Source organism: Mobula birostris, chromosome 30 (genome assembly GCF_030028105.1).
Source record: "Mobula birostris isolate sMobBir1 chromosome 30, sMobBir1.hap1, whole genome shotgun sequence".
Taxonomy (NCBI): Eukaryota; Metazoa; Chordata; class Chondrichthyes; order Myliobatiformes; family Myliobatidae; genus Mobula; species Mobula birostris.
The window spans coordinates 11340664-11364999 of NC_092399.1; the positions used below are offsets into that span (position 1 = coordinate 11340664).

At 42.2% G+C, this 24336-nt stretch overlaps 1 protein-coding gene across 1 annotated transcript in view; it reads right to left on the minus strand.

Moving 5' to 3' along the window:
- ncmap (non-compact myelin associated protein) overlaps window positions 1-17219 on the minus strand; it is a 44376-nt gene extending 27157 nt beyond the window's left edge. The window contains exon 1 of the mRNA XM_072247106.1: window positions 17108-17219. The gene's annotated coding sequence lies outside the window, so the exon portion shown is untranslated. The remainder of the gene's footprint in view (window positions 1-17107) is intronic.
- Window positions 17220-24336: the final 7117 nt, after the last annotated feature.

The following is a 24336-nucleotide window of genomic DNA, read 5'->3' on the forward strand; positions in this document are numbered from 1 at the left end:
TACAATATTTATATTAAGTTGCAGTGTATCTATACACAGGGGCATATTGTGATCCTGTTTGATAGGATAGTCACGTGATCAGTTTGCTTCACAATGACGGCATTGCCTGCAATATACAATCCGCTCTGTCTTGCAAAACAAGCCGCTGTTTTGCTGATGTACATAGATCCTGCTTCAATGCATGTGTGAATACAATTGTCTACTAGTAGCATCTTAGTTTGAGGTTTTACCCCCAATCCCTTTTTTTTTGCGTTCATCGGGCAGGCAAATGGATAAAGCAGCAACTCAGAATATATGAAATGGGTGGAGCAGTTGCCCCCATGGTCCTTCAAACCTGTTTTGCCATTTGTTTGTATCAGGGCCGTCTGATGCTTCTCAACTCTACTTACCTGCCCAGCCTCTTTAAGTGTTCCTTTTCCCCAGCTTTCTACCTTGGGTCCACTGGAGGGCTCATCTTGCTTTCACACTAGATGGATATATCTACTGTTTTAAGCAGAACTGCCCTTGGAATAACATCTCTCATTTGCAGCAGATTATTCAACTGACTATCTTTTTCTTCTAGCTATATTGAAGAAGCATTGTCAACTGCCACAACTTAATTTACTCGAGCAACACAGATAAAATGTTGGAGGAACTCAGCAGGCCAGGCAGCATCTATGGAAAAATGTACAGTCGTCGTTTGGCATGTCGGGCGGCAATAAAGGTCCTCCATCTCTATTTGTCCAAACTGCCGCACACAGATACAGAAGGATTCTTCATTACTGTTTCCATAATAATTTGCTTTGACCAGTCAGGGTTGTTAGCCCTGACCTGAACCCCTGTACCTGGAGGACCAGTGGATCACTCTTAGTCTGGCCTCTACCCTTTGACCTGTTTGGCATGGATGCCCTTACAAGGCCCTGACTCCAGCCAACATAGCTCTCCAGGTTATTGAGGCACACAAGCCTCCCAACCCTATGATAAATTTGTAGTCCTCTTGAAGGAACTGCCACCACTGATAGTTCAAAAATTACTGCTGTTGAATTGTGTTTGCTGTTGATCTGAATTATCTTCCTTGCCTGTCGCTCAATAAACAGAGGCTTAAATCTTGGACTTGTCAAGCTCTGAACACAGTTGAAATTATACTCTGGAACACATAAATATATTGTCCTATAATCATACCAGAGAGTCTGCAGACTGAATAGTAACATGCAGTGGATACTATACGAAGTCAGTGAGATATCACTGTGTAGTTTACTAGTTCCTGAGGTTCCAATATCTCAATAAATCACATCCTTGTTTAGACCATAAGACCATAAGATATAGAAGCAAAATTAGGCCATTTGGCCCATCGAGTCCTCTCAGCCCCAGTCTCCTGCCTTCTCCCTGTATATCCTCATGCCCTGACTAAGTGAGAAACGTTCAACCTCTGCCTTAAATTTGCCCAGTAACTTGGCCTCCACAGCTGCCCATGGCAACAAATTCCACAGATTCGCCACTCTCCGGCTAAAGAAATTCCTCCTCATCTCCGTTTTAAAAGGACAGCCCTCTATTCTGAGGCTGTGCCCTCTGGCCTTATTCTCCACCACCATTGTAAACATCCTCTCCACATCTACCCTATCGAGGCCTTTCAACATTCAATAGGTTTCAACGAGCTCAACCCTCATTCTTCTGAATTCCAGTGAGTAAAGGCCCAGAGCCATCAAATGCTCTTCCCATGATCAGACTTTCATCCTGGAAACATTTTCGTGAACCTCCTGTGAAACCTCTCCAATGACAGCACATTGTTTATAACTTTTTAAAAGTTTTCAGTCTACTAACCAGCAAATCAACAGAATAACAATAGATTACAGAAGAAAACAGAGCCCCTTTATTGTGTTATATTATATGCATTGATCCCATGTTAAGATTTGTTGCCAACTTTACTGTGAAATTTTGAGCAAGATCCAATCTTTGGAAATGCTTTGGACTACAATGTGGGGATAGCTTGTAACTGGGAGACTTAAAGACTGAGCTTTATCATAATATTATATCCATATGGATAAATTGAACTGGTTCAAATTCAGGTCCATATTGATCTGAACCAAGTCAGTTATAGAACTATGATTAGAGAGGATGGGTGTGGTGCAAGAAAACAGGATTCCGACCTTTGGCTGTCATGTCTCTCATGAAATTCTTTGGAAAAAGTTCCTCAAAGGGAATATAGTTTCTTCATTCCGCAGTAATTACTGCAAAGTTTCAAAAAAACTGTTTATTTGTGAGATGTATGTGTCATTGTCATCTCTGGTCACCTTAAGGAGGAAGGGTACCTTCACGAATTCAAGCAATTTGATTGGCAAGTCACTTCAGGGTAAAAGTTATTAAAGAGTTGTAAAGTTATTCATCATAGACTCTCGAGTCATTAAATGGAATCAAATGCAAGACTGATGAAGGATTGGTGACTAGTTTCCTCTCTTGAGTAATACTATTCAACTCGTTCTTTTTTGCCAACCTAGCAGCTTTATTCCTTTGAATTATATCCGACTTCACTTCCACATTCTTTACACTAATTACACATTGTTATGGTGTGATCTAAACTCAGACATTACTGGAATGTCATAGTCTTCATCTCAGAATCACACTTAGGATCACTGGCACACGTCATGAAATTTGACGTTTTGCAGCAGCAATTCGTTGCAATGCCATAATTTTTTAAAAAAACTAAAAGTACAGTAAGAATAAAGTGAAATTAAAAAGAAAGGAAAAATAGTGAGGTAGTGCTCATGGGTTCACTGTCCATTCAGAAATCAGAGGAATTTTAGACACTATTTTACAATTTCAGGCCTTCAATATACAACAATAATTAAAATCCAATTGTCCAACCATTAATTTGCCATGCCAACGAAAGCTCCATTGTTTCAGATCTGGCCTGCTTCACATTGACTTTGCCCTCATGTAACCACTGTACCGCCAACCTTCACCTCAATCTCACATGTAATCACACCCTATCAACTTACTAACATTATCAGCAACAGAACTTTCAATAAAACTGGTCTTCTATTTCGTAATTCTCTCTCAAAATCCTACTTGATATTTACCAAACTTCTTCTCCTCAAAACATTTTCCTTCATTTGCACTGTTGATTTCCTCTCAATTACTTGGGAATCATTTTTGCCACAATGAAGCCTCGTGAAGATGTAATTACATTACACAGATGATATAAAGTGCAAGTTGTCTTTTCATTTCAAGAAGTTCTTCAACTTATTTTTTCTTCCTTTCTGATTTCTTTTTCTCTCTCTAGTTATTAAACAGTTCAGAACTTAGAAAATAACAGCACAGTACAGGCCCTTCGGCCCACAATGTTGTGTCAACCTTTCAACCTACTCAAAGATTTTTTGCACTAAGGAGTTGCCTGCCAATCAATATTAGGGAAATTGAAGTCACCCATGACTTTGTATAACCTTGAGTCAATGTTACTGTATTCGAGTAAATGTTCTGCTTTGTTCCTGCTCTTGGGATCCCATCAGCGCTCACTGAAAGGTTCCTGCAACTGAACAGAGTGTTATAAATGAAAGAGTGGGGTTGGGGGCAGCCATGGCAACAAGCTTTTAAAGCCTAACAGTGCAAATTGAGTATGTCAGGAGGGGAGACGCTGGAGGTGGTGTGGCGCAGTTTCCATGCTGGGTTGCGGGCTGGCACCTCCCATTGGTGCTACCCGCTGGTGTTCACTCAGTGGAAAACAAGCTGGATTGCACATGTGCGTGTGTTCATGTGTGGACTGCTGAGAGCTTATTCTTGCCGCCAACGTTTATGCTCCATCGATCTATGGGACGTGTCACTTAGGGACTTGGACTATATATTTTTTTGTGTGTCTGCATGGTTACTGCTATCTTATGTATGCTATATGTGCCTTGTGCTGTGCATGACTATTGGTACTATGTTTTGTACCTTGACCCCAGAGGAACGTGCTTCATTTGGAATGCATTCATGGGTATTCATGTATGGTTGACTGGTAATTAAATGTGAACTGGAACCTAGTGTGAAAGAGCCGGTTGTTTCATACACTGACTGGATCCCGAGGAGAGTGCTCTACCCAGCGAAGTGAGCTCATTATTTACATAAATCACAGCATGGAGTCTTCCAGCCTCTGCCTTGTCCACACAACTCAGCTGTCTACCGGATAAATGTGCTAAATCATTGGCAAAATGTATAAAAGATTTTTTTTTTTATAAACAGGAAGGTAATAAAATAGGTAAGTTAATTAAGTTGTATAAAGTCCACAAAAGGAATTCTGTCTGTTCCATTTACTTCCAAAGGGGTGGACGTCACAAAGACAAGCTAGTGAACAAACAGAAGGTATTGTGTATGTTGCCATTTTAGCTGCAATTTTCACCAAGTTTATTTCAAACTCAATAGATGTGTTCACAAAGTCTTCAGTTAGCAATGGTAATTGATTTTTTCCCCCAGCAAGTTATAGGTTTTTAATCAAAGGAGGATAGTGGAATTAAAAGCAAGACTGGCTACAAATGACAGAACAGTTTTGCGGAGTAGTATTTCCCGGTCTGATAGCAACAGCTTCACTAGAATCAAAGAAGAAAACACAGGAGGCACTTAGCATGCCTGTGCACATACCCCTCGTGATTTTACACACTTCGACAACAGCCGAACCCCCCCCCCCATTCTTCTACTTTGCAATGAAGTCCCAATCTACTCAAATTCCTCCATAACCCAGTCAGTAACCTCGAGTCCCAGCAACATCTTTGTAACCTTCTCTGCCCTCTTTCCTGTAGGGTGGTAACCAAGACTGAACACAATATTTCCAAATGTGGCCTCACCAACAACTTGAACAAAATGCTAGGTTAGGCAGCATCTGTGGAAGGAAAAGGAGTTAATATTTCAGGCTGCAGAATGGTCTCTGAAACACTAAATCTTTTTCTCTTTCCATATGCTGTCTGCCCTGCCAAGTCTTCCAGCATTTCTGCTTTTAAAGTTCAAAGTTCAAAGCAGATTTATTTCAAAGTACGTATACATCATACAACTTTGAGATTCGTCTCCTAACGGGCAGCCATGAAACGAAGAAGCCCAAAAGAACCCATAAAAAGATGCTGCCTGGCCTGCTGAGTTCCTCTAGTATTTTGTGTGTATTACTGTAAAAAAAAACCATCAAACACCCAACGTGGAGAGGAAAACAGATTGTGCAAACAATAAACTCAAACAAATAGTGTTCTGAACTGAAGTCCACAGAGAGTCCTTTAGTTTAGGGCAGAGCAGAGCAGTGAGCTGAACTGGCCCATCCTTCGACCGGGCCCAACCAGGTCCTTTTCAATCTGGTCTGGTGCCTAAATCATCATCCAAACATTGGGTTCAGTTGCTTTGATATGCTCTGGGGTCAGGTTTCTAGTATTTGCAGTATTTTTTGTTGATTTTCATTCAGTCATTTGGAGGGAAAATAAGCATTTTCCTTTTCAGAGATAATTGAAATAGTTTTTTGATATTGTGTTTTTTTTATTGATTTCTAAAGGCTGATTTATACTTCTGCATCAACTTGACGCCGTAGGCACGGCATCGCCACGAACCCTATGCAGAGCCTACGCGGATCCTACGTCATAGCCTGACGCGCACCTCTCCCAAAATGTAACTACGCGTCGTGGCAACGCAGAACGCAACAACTGTGATTGGTCCACTTGGTAGCATCGCATTTCATCCTACACTGCAATAGCTTCCCATTGGGTGACTGAAGGGCAGGGAAGGAACTCTGGCTGCAATGCTTTCCATAAAGCTTTACAGACCTCCGAAATTATGGAGGACACATTTTGCTTTTATGAAAAAAGACGCTCGCTTCTTGCTTACCCGAGAAAGACTACCATGACCATGAAGCCTTGCACGGGCAGGTGTGTGCGCATGCGCGACGTGGGTGAATTGCAGGGCAATGCAGTCACACCAACGCACAAGTGTAAATGCTCACAACGCGCATAAGTCACTTGCGTAGGTTACGGCGTCTAGTTGACGCAGAAGTATAAATCAGCCTTAAGAATGATCCTGCAGGTCTCTTGTGTGCTTAATGTTTGAGCTGCTGCTGGATTAGTGTTCTCACAGAGCTATTAGCTATTAGCTCCTTTATGTTAACACTGATGGGAGGAGTTCTCTAGGATCTGCAGATGGAAAGAGATGGTCAGGGGTGAGAAAGGGAATGAGATACCAGGCAGCTTATATTTAAATCATTTTAAATTATGGGCATTAGTCATGGATGGGTGTTGTGGCATCTGTACCGGATTTCGAGGCGAGTGGTCCCGGGTTCGAATCCTGTCCGCTCCTTGAACGCTTTCCACCCATGCTAGGTTAAGTGTCGAGCCAGCAACTCGGCCTCATTAAAAAAAAAGCAAATGCTGAAGAAACAGCAAGGTTTCTGCACAAGGCCCGGAAAGGAACAGCAGCAAATTGTGGACGTGACTATCACTGGCATATGTAATGAAATTTTTTCCTTATGCAGTAGCAGTACATTGCAATATGTAGTAATAAGTAAGGCATCTGTTAGTCTTGCGAGACCATGGATCTGCGCTTGGAAAGTCTTCACTCTCCAGGGCGCAGGCCTGGGCAAGGTTGTATGGAAGCCCATGCTGCAAGTCTCCCCTCTCCACGACACCAATGTTGTCCAAGGGAAGGGCATTAGGACCCATACAGCTTGGCACCGGTGTCGTTGCAGAGCAATGTGTGATTAAGTGCCTTGCTCAAGGACACAACATGCTGCCTTGGCTGGGGCTTGAACTCACGACCTTCAGGTTGCTAGTCGAATGCCTTAACCACTTGGCCACGTGCCCACACATAGTGATAAAAGCTCTGAATTACAGAAATATACATATATTAGAAAGTTAAATTAAATACGTAGTGCAAAGAAAGTAGTGAGATAGTGTTCATGGGTTCGCTGCCATTCAGAAATCTGATGGCAGAGGGGAAGAAGCTGTTTCTGAATCATTGAGTGTCCAATATTCCGCTTACTCAGCACCAGCAAGCAAAGACAAAATTCTCCGGAAGACAATGACGAATGTAAGTCGAAACCATGGGCTGCTGTTCCTACTGTCCCCAGGTGTGTCTCAATGCTTGATCCATCTCTCTGTGGTAAAAGCTGCGACATTAAGACAGGATGGAGATGACTCATTTCCTACACTGAGAATTCTGCTGCAAAATATCCAAAAATTATTTTCTGTTTTTCTCACTTGTTTTTTTTTTTGCCGCCTGCACAATTTGTTCTTTTTTTGCACGTTGGGGATTTAATGCCTGTCTTTAAACAGGTTCCATTTTTTGTTGTTTCGTGGCTGTCTGTGGGAAGGCGAATCTCAGGGTGGTATACTGCATACCTACTTTGATAATAAATGTACTTTGAATCTTTGAAAAAAATCTGTGCCAGAAGAGCCATTTAAATTAGTGAAGCATTGTTCAGTGAATGAATGTTGAATCTTTCCGTTTCCTTATTCTTCATTCTGAACATAAAAGGTTTGGCACTGGATAAAGAACATAGGAGAGTCACTTGAAGTTCACCAGGATAACAAAAGTGAAACTTCCCTATATTCCTCAATGTACCAGCTGATTTAGAAACAAGAATGAAGTGCAAATAATTTCATTAATTAATCTTTCAACTAAACTCCAAAATGCTCTGTATAAAAGCTTTCTGAAACTTCAAAATTTTCCTATAAACAGCCTTACCATGATTATGAGATAACAAAATTTTGTGGATTACTTAGTTTAACTACAAAACCAATGGACTGATACGGCAAACCAAATGATTGAATATCATTCTGTAATATCTGATCATATCTAAACACCTATTTTTGGTTCTAAGAGCCCTGAAAGGTGCAAAATTCTGTTTGCAAATGGACGCATACGTGGACAGCACATTGGTGACGGTGAATGAAGCGTTGTGGAACACTGAGACATTGAGACTGGAACACTGAGACAGCAGCCGGTGTGATTGCGGATTGCCGGAGGCTGTCAGAGGAAGGCCCCTGTATTCGAGTGATCCCTCTGTTTTTGATGAAGAGTGAGAGCCTGTCAGTCCTCGAGATGGGGGCTTGGAGAAGTGACACTGCTGATTGGAATATCGGAACAGCAAGCTGCTGGTCTCCATTCCAGTTGTTGAAGGGGTGACTTCTCTCATCCTCACGGGGTGGGAGAGAGGGGGGGGAGAGAGGGGGGGGAGAGAGGGGGGGGAGAGAGAGGGGGAGAGAGAGGGGGAGAGAGAGGGGGGGAGAGAGGGGGGGGAGAGAGGGGGGGAGAGAGGGGGGGGAGAGAGGGGGGAGAGAGGGGGGGGGAGAGAGGGGGGGGAGAGAGGGGGGAGAGAGGGGGGAGAGAGGGGGGAGGGGGGAGAGAGAGAGGGGGGGAGGGGGGAGAGAGAGAGGGGGGAGGGGGGAGAGAGAGAGGGGGGAGGGGGGGGAGAGACACCAAAGTGTTGGGTTGTGGACTGTAGTTTTGATGGACTCTGGATCAATGGCTCTTCGACACTTCTCTGTTGCTGCTCACATGGTTGGGTGGGGGGAGGGTCAGTGTTTCTGCTGGCATGGGTGGGGTTGACGGGAGCTCAATGCTTTTGCTGCAAAGGGAGTGGGTGGGGGGGCTTCAATGTTTCTGTTGTTCTATGAGGTTTCTTTGTTTCGTGGATGAATTTCAGGTTGCGCACTGGATAGATACTCTGATATTAAATGTTCTTTGAAACTTTGTGTTGACACACCCACTGTGGATGCCTGCTGGAGGTACGCATAGCAGGCAGATCACAATGTCAATCAGCTGAAAACACTGTTTACCATTTCAGAGCTCACGATTCCAGTGAATGAAATCTCCTGTCTAACTGAATGCATGATCTAAGGGAGATAGGTTCCCAGGTACTGCCATATAAAGGGATCACCCAGCGCTCTGCCGAGCCCAGACGCGAAAGGAAGAGTGGAGTCCGAGGAACTCCAACCCCATCCTATAAAGTCCCAGAGCTACAGGCACGCCAATAGAAACTCCAGACAGCTTGTCTCTGGGAGAGGAAGGATCTTCGCCTAGAAGACGTATGAAGTCAAGGACCCTGACGAGCTGCTGAAAGTGGCCTATGTGCCTGTGGGAGTGATGGGCTTAGGAAGAAGACGACCCACCACTTATAAAATATTGCTGCTGTTCAAGGCTTTTTTTCCTTGCTGAAATTCTAAAATATCTGATGGTTCCCAGAATTGTAGCAAAAGTTTACAAGGTGTGGAGCATTCATTTCCTGCCTTGGTTCCTAGAACTGACATTAAAGGTTTCCAGTGGGGGGACGGAGGGGAGAATTGGAGAGGTGGGGATAAAGGGAACTTTGAGTGCCTGAGGATGTCTTTCCTTGTCTTGACTGCCTCCATCCATATCTAGAGGCAGAATAAAAGAGACCTGGAGCCTGATCTCCCTGTATTGAGCAATACCTCAAGCACAGATTCACTTCCAGTGGGTTACCGAATGCAGCTCCCCTTCCAGCAAGTTCAGAGGACTGAGAGTTGCTTCGGGAACAGCAAAACTTCAGAACTTGCAGATTGTTCCACGTGACTAAAAATAGCACTCTATCACCAGTGTCCGGGTTACGAACTTGTTGGATTTGTACATTAATTCCTCATTAATTGCGTATCAAAATGAATAGTATGATTAAGTTGGCAATGCACAGAAGGATACAAATCTAATGTGGGAAATGGGATTGGCACAGGTGGACAAACATGATGCCAAGGATGTGATGGGCCAACAAACCCATTTCTGTACTCTACAACACTGTGCTCTTAAAATAATTGTTAGCGCAATGTCATTCAAATTCCTGAGCAGCTGCTCCACACAATTAATTATTAGAAACTTAAAAAATACACACCTTTTCTTCCCTTTCTTGTCAACATGATCATTCTTCTATTGCGATGAGTTATTTGGGCCCATATGGGGCATCAGAGAGCGTTGGCCTCAAAGTTTTTAACCTGAACTGGTTAATTGTTTTTTAATGACAGTCGTTAATCGCTTAGAATTCCTTGTGTTTACCTCGAGCAACTTGTTCTTCGTAATGTGGTCTCCTGGTGCCTTCTGTTGAAGCTTGTTCAGTCTATTTTGATGGGCTCGGGGATTTAGTGTTACTTGTATTATTTAAACGGATGCCTGATTAGCACCAATCGCAGGGCCCTAGTTTTGAGAAGGCTACTTCTCGAGGTGTTGCTCGGCTGAACTACCCATGTCCTTTTGAAATGATTAGGAATAAACTTCCATTGCGGTCTCCACATCAGAGCCTGTCTTTCCTCTGCGCTTGGGTTCTGATCTTGCAGGCACACATCGTGATCCCCATCTATTGTGTTCTACCTGATTTTATCCTCCTCCTCTGTTTCTATATTTTTTTCCCAGCTTCTGCTTTGAACTATTTCCCTTCTGGTCATACTCTACACTTAGCAATAGAGACCTTTGATACTTCAAACTTCCAGAAGATATTGAGCAATTTCAAGCCAAAAACCATAGGAGTCTGTTTGTATGTTTACATTTATTTAAGTCTGATTATTGATGTTTGCACATAAGACCGTTCTGCTAATTGTTCATTGCTCGTGGCTGTTTGCACTATTGTCTTGTAAATTGTTAGTTGTGATTATGTTGTCTGTTATGGCATTGCCCTGTGTTTTATGCCTGGCACTGAACCACAATCAATTCTGGTATGTTTCACATGCCGGAAATAAAATGATTCAGATTCTGAAAAAAGACAGCCGACTCCATATCATTTTCCACAGCAAAAATGGACAAATTTTATAGAATTAACTGAAGTGCGTAGTTGGACAACTGTAATTCTCATTTACCCTGGAGCAACTTTGTTTCATTTTCTTTTGTAATGTTAGCATTCAAGGGTTGGTTATTGCGGTATCTATGACAACATACCAGAACATTTATCACAATTGACTTCATTCACAAACAAAATGCATTACAGCTGCTTTCTATTTGCAAGGACACTTTATCTATAACCAAATGTTTAATTTCCTGTTTGCTAGGTACACCACATGCTGATTGCACCTATGAAACCCGTTGTCGCTCAGTCTCTCTTACCCACGACCGTCCAATGAATCAGAATCAGGTTTAATATCGCCGCGTATGTCGTGAAATTTGTTGACTTTGCGGCACCAGTAAAATGCAGTACATAATAATACAGAAAAAACTGAATTACAGTGTCTATATGTATTAAACAGTTAAATAAGTAGAGCAAAAACAAAATAAAAGTAGTGAGGTAGTGTTCATGGGTTCAATGTCCATTCAGAAATTCGATGGCAGAGAAGAAGAAGCTGTTCCTGAATCATTGAGTGTGTGCCTTCAGACTCCCATACCTCCTTCCTGATGGTAGCAATGGGAGAAGAGGGCATGTCCTGGGTGATGGGGGTCCTTAATGATGGACATCCGCTTTCTGAGGCACCGCTCCTTGCAAATGTCCTGGATACGACAGAGGCTAGTGCTCATGATGGAGCTGACTAAGTTTACAACTCTCTGCATCTTATTTTGATCCTGTGTGGTAACCACCCCCCCCCCCACCGCATCCCACCCACGTCAGGCAGAGATGCAGCCAGGTAGAATGCTCCCCATGTACACCTGTTGAAATTACTACCAACAAATCAGTCATAGAACCAGAGGAACTAACACACTGGATCACAGTCACACTACCATCAAGAGCCCTTACTGTGCTCTTCTACTTTGGAAAGTCTGATCACCTGGCTGTATTTCTACTCTCTGAGTATAGGCAGAGACTGAAGACTGCAGCACCAATAGTGAGGAGCAAGGTATGGACAAGGGAGGCACAGAAGTGCTTACAGGACTGCTTTGAATCAGCAGACTGGACTGTGTCCAGGGATAGTATTCTCATCATCCAGTCACTTCCTTTATACATTACCTTAGAGGGGCTGGCAGTATTAGAAGGTATTTGAGCCTAACATTTCAAGAAAGATAGAAATGATATCAAAATCCACAATGGAAACTATTGTTATGTTTAATCATATTGGCTTATTTCTTTCTTTGCACTAAATCTTTACACAATATTGCAAAGAAAGTTTTCTAAGTTTTCAGTAGTCTTCAGCTATTTTCCATTCAAATGTTTCAACCTTTACTTTGACAATCAAGCAAGAATTCTTTATAGATAACGCCATGGTTCAAAAAGCCTGTGCACTGGAATACAGAAGGAGATACACAGTTCAAATAATAAATTCAACATCAAGCGAAGCACTTATCCTGTTAAATAATGACAATGTTTACATAATTAGTTAAACAAACAAAAATCCTTCTGTGCATTGACGACATCATGGCTCTGTGTGTGGTTTATTTATCATATCTAAACACAAGAAATATTAATCATATTTTTTCACAAATTTTCTTCTACATGTTGCTTATTCTCAAAATGTTTGTTGATTGCCAAAGCAAATTCAGTGAAGGTGAAACATTCGATCCATCTGAGGAAACAGAATCTATCACAAATTTTTTATCCAGGTTCTGAAAAACCTTGGCAAACTTCTACAGATGTGTGGTGGAAAGTGTGCTGACTGGCTGCATTACAGCCTGGTACAGGAAACACCAATGCCCTTGAGTGGAAAATCCAGCACAAAGCAGTGGATTCGGCCCAGTACATCATGGGTAAAACCCTCCCAACCACTGAGCACATTGAGTTGAGACATTGCTATAGGAAAGCAGCATCCATCATCAAAGATCCTCACCGCCTAGGCCATGCCCTTTTCTCGCTGCTGTCATCAGGTAGAAGGTACCAGACATCCCACCTCTCCCAGAAGTTCCGGGAGTCTTCCGCAAGTTAATAGTGACTCCCTGATGCCCGCAAATTATATACAATGTCCCGGAAATTGATTTTTTTTGAGAGCGAGCATGAGAGAACGCGCAAGAGAGAGCGGGAGAGCGAGCACAAGAGCAAGAAAGCAAACGCGAGAGCGACCACGAGCGAGAGAGCGCGTGCGCGTGATAGAGAGAGCGCAAGAGCAAGAGTGAGAGATTTTCAAAAAAAGTCAAAGTGGCAGAGTGTTCCAAAAAAAATATAAAACGTACATCACCCCAGACTACACTAAAGTGTACCCCTGCCTAATAGGGATCAAAAATAATGACAGTGTTACTCACTGCACTGTTTGCAACAGTGACTTTTCTATTGCCCATGGTGGGTTAAGACTGTAAAAGACATGTTGAGGTGAGTTTAACAGGTGTCATTCGTTCAATAGCATAGCTAACGTTATTTAAACTAGCTGGCTAGCTGCTAAGGAGCTACTCTATTGCAGACATCCCACCTCTCCCGGAAGTCTCCCGCAAATTGATGGTGCTACCTCCCTGAAATGAGTTTTTGCAGGGTGGGATGTCTGCACTAGATTGATCTGATCGGAATATGCATGGACTGGTTCGATGATATGTGACTTGGTGTTTTATTTTCTGGGGGGGGGGGTGATTTCGCTCTTTTTTTGCCATTGTGGTCTTTTTTTTGCGTGTTTGGTGTTTGATGTTTATGTTTGAACTGGGTCCATGGATTTCTTTCTTTGTTTCATGGCTGTCTTTAGGAAGACGAATCTCAGGGTGGTATACTGCATACTTTGATCATAACTGTACTTTGAATCTTCAATCTCGCAACTTGACTATCGTACTGCTTCAAGCTGTGTTGGTAACCAGAGTGTCCAATGTTGACATTGGTTTTCTTTTTCAGGTCCAGAGCACCCAAGATCAGGCCAAGAATGCATACCTGGCCCCGCCTCCACCTGTGAAACAGTTCCTCATCTCCCCTCCAGCCTCTCCGCCAGTGGGGTGGCATCCAATTGAAGATGCGACTCCGACCATTAACTACGACCTGCTGCGCGCAATTGCTACACTCGGGCCAGGTGAGATATAGCATCATCTGTACGTTAGTCCTGAGTTTGTGCACGTGTTTATCCGAGCATTTTTTGTAAGGTTGTCCAGATTACTGTGGATGGGCCTTAAATGAATTCCTCATAATTAATTGTGATGAAGCAGTTAGTATAAATTTTCCCTCGCTGCTGAGCTAGAACACCCATCCTATAGAGGCCTACTCCCACAAGAGAAGGGTGAGACTGCTCTAAATCTGTACAATTGAATCACTTAATTACAGATTGCACTGAGTGCAATTATGCCCAGGATCTGTGTTGTGTAAAATCCTCACAGTATTGTTTATTGGCCCTTACAACTTTGGAATAATAATTTATTTTTGTCTAAATGTATAACCAAAGATTGCAAATAATGTCTTTGAATGATTGTTGATGACAGTAATTCCTCCCTAAAAAAGTGTTTGCCTCTCATTACTGGCACTAAACTCACTCTATAATTGTCCCAGGGTGTTGCATTCTTTCTTCAAAATTCATCTAATTTGTTCTGCCTCAGAAATACATTCTATATTTAGCAGGCAAACTGCACAGACTGATGCAAAACATGGGAGACTCCGCAGATGCTGGGACTCCAAAACAACACACCCAAAATGCCAGGCAAACTCAGCAGGTCAGGCAGCATCTATGGAAATGGACAAACAGTCTGCCAGAGAAAGCAGGATCTCCCAGTGGCCACACATTTTAATTCCACATCCCATTCCCATTCTGACATGTTTATCCACGGCCTCCTCTACTGTAAAGATGAAGCCACACTCAGGTTGGAGGAACAACACCTTATATTCCATCTGGGTAGCCTCCAACCTGATGGCATGAACATTGACTTTTCTAACTTCTGCTAATGCCCCACCTCCCCCTCGTACCCCATGTGTTATTTATTTTTATACACACATTCTTTCTCTCACTCTCCTTTTTCTCCCTCTGTCCCTCTGACTATACCCCTTGCCCATCCTCTGGGTTTCCCCTCCCTTTTCCTTCTCCCTGGACCTCCTGTCCCATGATCCTCTCATATCCCTTTTGCCAATCACCTGTCCAGCTCTTGGCTCCATCCCTCCCCCTCCTGTCTTCTCCTATCATTTTGGATCTCCCCCTCCCCCTCCCACTTTCAAATCTCTTACTAGCTCTTCCTTCAGTTAGTCCTGACGAAGGGTCTCGGCCTGAAACTTCGACTGCACCTCTTCCTACAGATGCTGCCTGGCCTGCTGCGTTCACCAGCAACTTTGATGTGTGTTTCTTGAATTTCCAGCATCTGCAGAATTCCTGTTGTTTGCGTTATTTAAACTAGCTGACTAGCTGCTAAGGAGCTACTCTATTGCAGACATCACACCTCTCCCGGAAGTTCCGGGAGTCTCCCGCAAATTGATGGTGCTACCTCCCTGAAATGAGTTTTTGCCAGGTGGGATGTCTGAGGTACAGGAGCCTCAGGACTTGCACCATCAGTTTCAGGAACAGTTACTACCCCTCAACCAGCAGGCTCTTGAACAAAGGGGGATAACTGCACCCATTTCACAACTCTTATATTGTTATTTCATGCTCATTATTTATTGCTATTTATTTATATCTGCATTTGCACCGTTTGTTTACAGTTTACAGTTACTATTCTATAGATCTGCCAAGGATGCCCGCAGAAAAAGAATCTAAGTGTAGTATGTGGTGACAGGTATGTACTCTGATAATAAATTTTACTTTGAACTTTGAATATTTGCTAACATTACTCATACATTAGTAAATACCTATAGCACTTCCATTTTGAACCTTGCACTGACATCAAAAAGTAGCTTGTATTAGGGTCAGGGACTCAACTAAGTTATACAATTCCTGTACGAGATTATTGTGTATTATTCTGGTTTTGTAGTTGTGTTGTCAATAAATCTCAAATCTACAGTCAGAACTCATCCTTCTTCAGGATGGACCTTAATACAGGATCTCTTCAATACTGCGCCAATTCAGCACGTTTCAAGGTCCATTCAGAAATCGGATGACAGAGGGGTAGAAGCTGTTCCTGAACCACTGAGTGTGTACCTCCTTCCCAACAGTAACAATGAGAAGAAGGCATGTCCTTTTCCTAAGATGTCCAGATCAGTTGGTTAACTGTACACGTTGGGCTGGAAAAGCCTATTACTCTACTGCATCTCTGAATCCAATCAGTCTAGTAGTCATTGTCTTTCTCAGGAGCCCCACATTTTCCCTCTATCAAGCATCTTGACTTTAAATTAGGGGTTTTCAACCCTTTTTATGCCATGGACCAATACCTTTAAGTAAGGGGACTGTGGGCCCCAGGTTGGGAATTGCTACTCTTTCCAACTTAATCATTTTCGCTTTCCTTGTTAAATTATTTTGAGGCATAATCAGTGACTAGTTCATACAGAGTTATGCAGTGGAATACAGAAGAAATTAAATCCTTATTTCCAGACATAAAATCTTGACTGTACAATAGTTTTGAAGTAAACTATTTGAAGTAAACTATCATCAAATTATTTGGAAATTTGAACCAGGAGACACAACAATTGCTTTTCAATGCAACGTCATCATTTCGTGCATTGAGAAAAAGTGAAAAAGGCTTCTTAGGCTTCCACACTCTAAAGTTTTGTAATCCAAGTACAGTCGCATCTTTTCTTCTCCCAGTGCAACCTTTTGACTAACTGTTAGCCCCTAACAAATGAAGAGTGAGAATGTGACCAGAATATTTTATCCTTGCAGAGAACATAAAATGGAGCAGCTTGGGATGAGACCAAATTTAAGATTCAAGTATATTTATTATCAAAAATTGTATTAATTATACAACATTGAGATTTGTCTGTTTACTGTACAGGCAGCCACAAAGCAAGAAACCTAAAAGAACCCAATCAGAAAAAAGTCAAAAAATAAAGTAATACGTAAGACTTCTTTCCCCAAGCTAAATTATAAATCTAAAGTCAAAATAGTCTAGTTATAAGAAATGCTCCCCCCTCTCTATGTATAGATAATTGCATATTAACTACTTGCACTAAATTTTTGGTTTAGTCATTACTTTCATGAATACGAGTCACCCTCTCAGTGGGTTAGATAAGACATCCACAGGCCCACCCTTTGGAAAACTCTGATGGAGATTGCAACTGTTTAGTTAAGAGACATCCAGAAGTTGAAATAGTAGCTACTGTACTGTGAAGTTGTGCTCCCACTGTGGCTGTGGATTACACATAATACTGTGGGTTATTAATTTTCCTACCTCTCAACCTCCTTGCACCCAAAATAAAATTGCAACACTCCATTTGAAATAGAAAGAAATGACACACCTGAAATGTTGAGATTAAAACACACCGAGCACTCTATCCGGTTGCGTGTGTGAAAGACGGCGAAGCAATATTTAGAGAACAAAGTGAAAGCAAAGCAGTGACTTGAAATGTGTGCACTCCATATTCGACACATTCCAGCAACAAATGCCCTTGCACGAGCATGAATTCTAAGTATTTTCTGCTACAAAAACGTTGTTGTTCTCTGTTGCTTTCTGCATTCTTTTGCTCAACCCTAGGGCGGCTTGCATTGCAAGCATGACAGAATTCTGAAAACATGACCTCTGACAATCAGAGCGTCACTTATAAGAAAAACATACTTGAGCAAAAGACATGATTTTACCTAACAGTGCCAACAATTGTTAGAAAATTCAATGCAATTTTATATCTAAGGGATTGCAATGTTTGTTCTACAGCTGGGGTTAAAACATGGCCATTACTGAACAATTGTACCACCTCAGCAAATTCAGAAATATAAACCGCCCCCAATTTTTTCTGTCCAAAAATACACCCTGCAAGTCTGAACTAAGTTTAGTCAGCATTCCTTGATTAATGTAACAAAAAAATGTTGGATTATTCTGCCAACGCATCTTATAATGTTGATAGACTCTCTTAAAGTGCCTTCCAAAGGAAAATAATGTATTTTATAACTTTTTAATTTAATTAAAATTCCTGATATTTTGAACATTTCCATTATTTACTTCATTATTTACTTCAAGGTTACAAAAATTGTAAAAGGACAGAGTATGCTGGAGAAGGATTGTTCAAAGCCTAATAAAGCATCAAATCTGACCTTCCAAGTTGTATAAAAATCTTGTCCTGCAAAATCATGGGCTTGCAAAAATGATACACTTACACAATACATTCACCAGGAAATGCATGTTATGCAACACTCCCAATATGAGACCCATATACAGGTAATAATCAGCTCTATTCAGTCATTTCACATTGTCATTAGCTGTTAGTTTATCATCAATATTGTAACAGAAAAGAGCGGAAAAACAAGTAACAAAACCAATGTAGGCAATGAGCCAATCTACTTCGAGAATTCATTAAAGACATGGATCAAAGAATAGAACTTACTTCAACAAGATACTGATATCTGCATTTCAGGTTGCCTTCAGCAAGATGTGTGATCACTTACACAACAAATTTCAAAAATTCTTTTTTAAATCAGAGTGCATTTACGTCACCACATACAACCCTACGCTTCATTTTCCAGTGGGCAAAGCTGTAGAATAGTAGCTGTAACAGGAGCAATGGTAGGTCAACCAGAGTGCAGAAGACAGCAACCTGTGCAAATGCATAAATAACGAGAACATGAGATAAAGAGTCCTAAAGGTGAGATCATTGGTTATGGGAACATCTCAATGGATGGGCAAGTGAGTGTAGTTATCCCCTTTTGTTCTCGATATGTGCCTCATTGGTCTTTCATTGATTCTATTATGGTCATTGGGCTTAGTGAGAACGCCCACAAGAAAATGAATCTCAACGGCCATATGTGATGACATACAGGATGTGTTCTTTGATAATAAACTTACTTTGAACTTTGTTTTCTCTTTATAAACCCCAGGATTGAAAAGTGGATTTTAAATCCACTTTTCAATCTGCCTTCCCCCAGATGAACCTGTTTCTGCAGCCCTTTTAGAATTGTACCCTCGCTTTTATATACTCTGTTAAAATGTATCACTCCCCACTTCTCAGCATCAGTCACCTTTCCGTTCACTCTATTGTCCTGTCTATAATCTCCTTGATGACTATCACTGTCCACCTTACAGTTCACCACGTCTCTAGAATTTGTGTCATCTGCAAATTGTGCCTTGTACACACCACAATAAGTAATATATGTTATGAGGAATTTTTCTAGTACTGAATTCTACTATGCACTACCCTCCAAATCAATCCATTTCCTGTTACTTAAACAATTTTCGATTCATGTTGATATAGCTCCTTCACTTCCAGGCCAGTAATGTTGATGACAAGATTATCATGGGGCATCTTACTGAAACCCTCTAGGGCATCTATTAATGCCATATCAAATGTATTTCCTTTCCCAATCTCTTGTTATATCACCAAAAACTGATTATAGTTACACATGATTTGTTTTTGTAAATCCATGTCAACTGTCTCTAATCAAACTGCACATCCAAATAACCATCAGTTCTGTCCTTATTATTCCCAAACTGTTGCTCAAGCACCAGGTTTACAGTTGCACACACAGAATGCTGGATCTCAGCAGGTCAGGCAGAACACAAACGTTTCGGGCCAAGACCCTTCTTCAGGACTGGAAAGGAAGAGGGGAAGATGCCAGGATAAAAAGGTGGGTGAAGGGAAGGAGGCTAGCTAGAAGGTGATAGGTGGAAGCCAGGTGGACGGGAAGGTTAAAGGGCTGGAGAAGAAGGAATCTGATAAGAGAGGAGAGTGGACTGTAGGAGAAAGGCAAGGAGGAGGGGACTCAGGGAGGGAGATTAGTAGGAGGGATGAATGGACAAGGGAATCGCTGAGGGAGCGATCCCTGTGGAAAACTGAGAGTGAGGTGGGGGTAAAGGTATATTTAGTGGTAAGGAAGAGGAGCACCAGGGGGAGGTGATAGGCAGGTGAGAAGTGGTAAGAAGCCAGAGTAGGGAACAGAAGAAGAGGGTGGGATTTTTAACATGAAGGAGAAATTGATATTCACGCCATCAGATTAGAGGCTACCCAGATGGAATACAAGGTGTTCCTCCTCCACGCTGGGTGTGGCCTCATCATGGCATCAGAGGGAGTCATGGTCCGACATGCAAGAACAGGAACTGGAATCAGAAATAAAATGTTGGGCCACTGGGAAGTTCAGCTTTTGGCGGATTGAGCAAAGGTGATCGACAAAGCAGTCTCCCAGTTTACAATGGGTCTCATGGCCACATCAGGAGCACCAAATACAATAGAGAACCCCAGTAGATTCACAGGTGAAGTGTTGCCTCACTTGGAAGGACCGTTTGGGGCCCTGTATGGAGGGCATGGAGGAGGTGAGTGGGCAGGTGTAGCACCTTGGCCACTTGCAGGGATAAGTGCCAGGAGGCAGATTGGTGGGAAGGGATGAATGGACAAGGGAATCATAGAGGGAACTATCCCTGCAGAAGGGGGAAAATGGGGGGAGGTGAAGTTCTGTTCAGTGGTAGGATACCTCTGGAGATGGCAGAAGTTGTAGAGAATGAAGTGTTGGATACAGAAGCTCATGGGATGGTAGGTAAGGACAGGAGGAACTCTGTCACTGTTAAGGTGGCAGGAAGATAGTAGGAGTGCAGATGTCCAGGAAATATAGGAGGTGTGGGGGAGGGTGGCAACAATGGAGGATGATGGGAAACCAAGTTCTTTGAAGGAGGAGGACATCTACGATGTCTTGGAAAGGAAAGCATCCTGAGAATAGGTGTAGTGGAAGACAAATGAACTGAGAAAAGGTAATAGCATTTTTACAGGAGACAGGGTGGTAAGAGGTATTGTCAAGAAAGCTGTGGGAATAGGTAGGTTTATAAAAGATGTCAGTGCTCTGCTTGTCTCCCAACAGAGACCTAGAGAGATCGCGAAATGGGAGGAAAGTGTCAGAAATGGACCAAGTGAATTTAAGGGCAGAGTGGAAGATGGAGACAAAGTTGATGAAATTGACGAGCTCAGCATGAAGCAGCACAAATGCAGTCGTCAATGTTGCAGAGGAACAGTAGGGGAGCTTTACCAGGGAAGGTTTGGAATATCGACTGTTTTCCCTGACCAACAAAAAGGCAGGCATAACTGGGGTCCATGCAGGTGTTTATGATTACACCCCCGTGTCTGCAGAAAGTGGGAGGAACCGAAGGAGATATTGTTGATGGTATGGACTAGTTCTGCCTGACGGAGGAGGGTGGTAGTGGAGGGGAAATGGCTGGCTCTTTTATGGAGAAAGAAGTGGAGAGCTTTAAGGCCTTCTGATGGGGGAATAGAAGTGTTTGATGCCCCGGGATCAATAAAGTATGACTATGACTATGACTATGTGTTTAGACACTGAACATCCATGTTGAAAATTAGATGGTCAGGGCCAGGGAATTGAAAGTTAGTGAGGAGATCCAGAGCATGAGAAACGTCACGGAAGGGACTGAACCAAGGGGGATAGAATGGAGTCCAGGTTTGAGGACCAGAGTTCAGTGGGGCGGGAATAGACAGGTTTATAGGTACAAGATTTCGCTCTAAACCCTTATTTGAATAAGGATGTAGGATTTGTAGTTTTCCAGTCCTCAAGCAGCTTGAATCAATAATCTCTGCAATTTCCTCCATACCTTCCCTCAGCAATCTAGGATGTCTCCCCTCTGCAATAGGTGATTTAATCTCTTTAACTATCTAACAAGCACCTACACTTTCAAGTTTTAGCCTATCCAAAATCTTGGCTACATTGTTCTTTGCCAAGACTTTGGGAGCATTATCTTTTTTCATAAACACTGATTTGAATTACCTGTTAGTAGCTCAGCCATGTCTCTGTCTCAATGAATACATTTTCTTCTTGATATCAGATGGCCCTCATCTCCCCTTTAAAAACTCTTTTCTGTTTAAATGCCAAGAAAACATTTCTTTTTGGATTTAACTTAATGCTTGCAGCAGTCTTTTCTCATCCTTTTTCTTCACCTCACTTGTATCCATTTCTATGTCCTCTCAGAACTTCTGATTTGATTCCAGGTTATCCAGCCAGATTTATTCTCCTTCCACTGAAATTAGTTTTTCTCCAATTGACCAGTCTCTTCAAGTGATGTATTTTTCTTTGTGCAGTGATTTTAAATTTTGTGATGTTGTGAACACCTTCCCAAACGTTGCACAACTAGTACTTGCTCTATTTCACCTGGATCATTTCCGAATATGTAGCATTGCCGCTTTCCTTATTGGGCTAGAAACTCCCTGATTCATCCCTGAGATCACTTTGGTAATCACTGACTGGTTACATCAAGGTGTGGTATGGCAATTCAAATGTACGGGAACACAAGAAGCTGCAGAGAGTGGCAGACTTTGTCCAATAGATCACAGGCACATCCCTCCTTGCCATTGGTAGCATCTACAGGAGGTGCTATATCCAGCAAAGATCTCCAATGGCCAAGGCCATCTTTTCGCAGCTACCATCAGACTGGAGGTGCAGAGGCCTGAGGTCCTACAGCAACAGGTTTAAGTAAAGCTACTTTAATCAATTGGTTCTTGGACCATTGGCAAAACCCTAATTACTACAGTTTAGCAGCATTACAGAGACTTTGACCACTTTGCACTAAAATGGACTTTGTTTTACTACTTGTGTTTTCTTGTAAGAGTTGCATAATTTATGTTTTTATTGTGAATGTCGCTCATATGATTCTATAGTATATCTTGTGATTCTGCTGCAGTTGCAAACAGATATTTGTTCATATGACAATAAACTCAACTTTGATTTGAAATCGCTTCTGCATCCTCTTCAAAACCTTTACATCTGGAGACATTTTGAAAACTCCTCCCCAAATATTGCCTGTATATTATTTCCATCAAAGTTCATTTTTGGATAGTTGAAGTCCTCCACTACCACTGTTCTATGGCTTCTGTGCATCCCTACAAGTTCCCTGCATATTTGTCCTACCACATCCTTCCCACTGGCTGACAGTATTTAGGCTAGCCCCATGATGTAATCACATTTCTAACTGTTTCACAATTTGAAACAGAAGTTTCCCCTTTTGATTATTCCAGGATATCTTCTCTCTCCAGAACACTATTCCTTAATCAATGCTGCCAACCATAATCCTATTCCTTCTTTTCTTCTCTCCCAAATCATTCCTGAACATTGTGTATCCAGGACTACTTAGAACCCATTTCCTTCTCTCCAATAGTCATGATATTAAAATCACACATGATTAACAGCACACACAGCTCACTGGCCTTGTTTAATTCACATTTGCATCCACTTAGTCATTATGTGCTGTGCCCTATGATGTAAGCAAACATGGTCTTGACCATGATTCTTCCTGGTAGTTTATTCTACAAAAGGGGTTTGTCATTGCCTTCTTCTGGGCAATGCCTTTACAAGACAGGTGACCACAGTCATCATTAAAACTTTTCTGAGATTGTCTGCCTGGCGTCAGTGATCGCATCACCAGGACTTGTGATATCCACCACCTGCTCCCAAGGCTTCGCGTGACCCTGACGGGGGGGGGGGGGGGGGAGAGGGGGGGCTAAGCAGATGCCATCTGTGCAAAATCCCTCAGATTTACTAGCTGGTTGTGTAGATGAATTAGTGTCCTTTCCCAGGTCAACACAGCCAGCTTCGAGGTCCTAATTATTCCCAGAATATCATTTGGTGCTGCCATATCAGTTGTGTGGATGATGTTAGATTCTGGAAACAGGTGCTTCCGAGCTCCAGCGTAGGAAGAGGTTACCATGCAAGATTCAAGAATATACGCCAAACTTCCTCAAAGAAATCCAGCATCTCCAATAAATCTCAAGAATCTTTAGCAGTAGAACAGAGATGAGGAGATGGTTCTTTCACTACTGGGTGGTGAATCTGTGGAATTCATTGCCACAGATGGTTGTGGAGGCTGTCATTGACTGTAATTAAAGAAGGGGTTTATATGTTCTTAATTAGTAAGGGTGTCAATGGTTATGGGGAGAGGGCAGGAGAATAGCATTTGAGAGAGGTAAAACCAGCCACAATGGAGTGGTGGAGCAGGCCTAATTCTACTTCTAAGTCTCTTGGCTCATATCTGATTGGAGAAGGATCATTGGAGATGATATTAAAAGCTGGAGGCCAGGCATCAGGAACACAAAGAAGACTTCTTGAGGAGCAGTTCTTAAACTATCCAACTGCTCGTCCCATCAGTTCCCTTCTTCCCTCTCCCCTCCACCACCACCCCCCACCCAGTGAAGGAACCTGATATTTCCACATTAGCCTCATTAGCCACCTCAATCTTAACTGAGAATTCCTAATCTTAAACCTAAAATTTAACAACCGAGAGTTCTTGGTACTTAATCTTCTCTTTGCTGATGAACACAAACCAAATAAAAGCATTTAAAAGGAAAAAGGGGTGACTGTTCTTTAAAAATATAGGCTGCCCATTGTCTTTGTATGCAGAGGCAAGTCTCAAATGTTGAGAATGTATGTCGTTAAATGTGAGAAAATTCTTGTAAATTTACACCACCAGTGAAAACTGCTCTCCAAGGATTTGCACATTTTACTAATGGTGCACTCAGAGGCTAATCCCTTTCACATCTTCACAATGTTGTGG